Source organism: Cupressus sempervirens, chromosome 9, assembly GCF_028749045.1.
Source record: "Cupressus sempervirens isolate cs-2001-9-10 chromosome 9, ASM2874904v1, whole genome shotgun sequence".
NCBI classification, from domain to species: Eukaryota; Viridiplantae; Streptophyta; class Pinopsida; order Cupressales; family Cupressaceae; genus Cupressus; species Cupressus sempervirens.
Window position 1 is genome coordinate 387,844,433 of NC_143126.1, and position 1,384 is coordinate 387,845,816.

The 1,384-nt window shown below is 37.5% G+C and overlaps 1 pseudogene; it reads right to left on the minus strand.

The window, feature by feature from the left end:
- Positions 1-281: 281 nt before the first annotated feature.
- On the minus strand, positions 282-944 carry LOC149538893 (F-box protein GID2 pseudogene; annotated as a pseudogene).
- Between the last annotated feature and the right edge of the window lie 440 nt (positions 945-1,384).

The following is a 1,384-nucleotide window of genomic DNA, read 5'->3' on the forward strand; positions in this document are numbered from 1 at the left end:
AAATCTGGAAATTTTACCTTCTTATCAGCCAGTTGGAAGGGTTTCAAGGCTGCACACGAGCGCTCCTTCTGACCAGGCAGTGTAAGACGTATGAGCATCAAACTAGCTATATATTTACATCTAACATGAAAACAATAAGGTCTGTCTAGTTCTGATGTTTACTTACAAGTCCATGATCAAATTAGGAATGAAAAGATACAAACTTTGGTCTTCACAAAAATTTAATACACACAAAACTGAAATACCAGCAATATCTATTGTGGGGCTAGATGGATTTATATCTATTTGGGCCTGATTGCATCTTCAAATATGGGATGCTTGGAAGATTGAAACTGGGCTGAGGACACATTTTGCATAGGAGGACTACTCATTTTCTCATAGCAATGGATAGAGAAAAGAGAAAGAGAAAGATGAATCTCATCCTTACCCCAAGATTGAGTCTTTGCAGTGTGCTTTTTATTTAGACCAGGCTTTGATAAGAAGGGAGACAAGGCTTGAGAAGGCAATGGACATGGTGAAGAAGAAGAAGAAGCAGATGGATTAAGCATAGGCCAAAGAGAAAGAGAATATAGTTTCTAAAATCCACCAAGAGCCAAAACAACAAATCTCAATTGATGGCTTCCACAACCAGTGTTAGCCCAATGCTTGAGACATATGTTTTCCCACAGCTTGTCGTCTTGTGTAGCTTTATGCCATATCCTATTAACACATGAGGTTGTTGCCAATGTTCTTGCATCCATGTATTTCATCACTTTGGATAACAAATCCACATCGAAAAGAAACTGCTTCATTTGATCCCTCGATAAGTTCTCACATTGATCCTGAGATTGCATCTTTTCAGATGTTTTGTGAAACAATGGCGCCTCCAAGTCTCCGTTGGGCTTATAACTATGATGATGATAATTGATTTTAGACTTACTAGGTCTTCTTATTACCAATCCCATTGCCCTTCCAGACAGAATAGGACAAATGAATGTGTATCTACAAATAAATAGACCTTGTACCTTAAAAAACAAGTTGGATAGTTTCATAAATAAGCATCGGACAGGGATTCGAGTCTCTAAATTTAGGCAGAAACATAGAGATAGACATGGAGACTAGAGAGCACAGCTTCAAAAAAAGGTAAAGTTATGAAATGGAGTAGAGCACTACCAAAAGGAAAATTTCTAATAAAAAAGGAGCAGACGATGAAGAAGATGGGTTCCTAATTTAAATCAGATCCTGAAAGTGATTGATAATCATTTAGAGACTTTACCTTCATAAATATAGTGTCTGCCTTTGGAACACTGACAAACATGTCACCCGCAATGTGTTACACACCTATACCACAAACAGATCATAAACAACCAGTGAGGATTTTTTAACCCAAAATCTATGAAGAGAC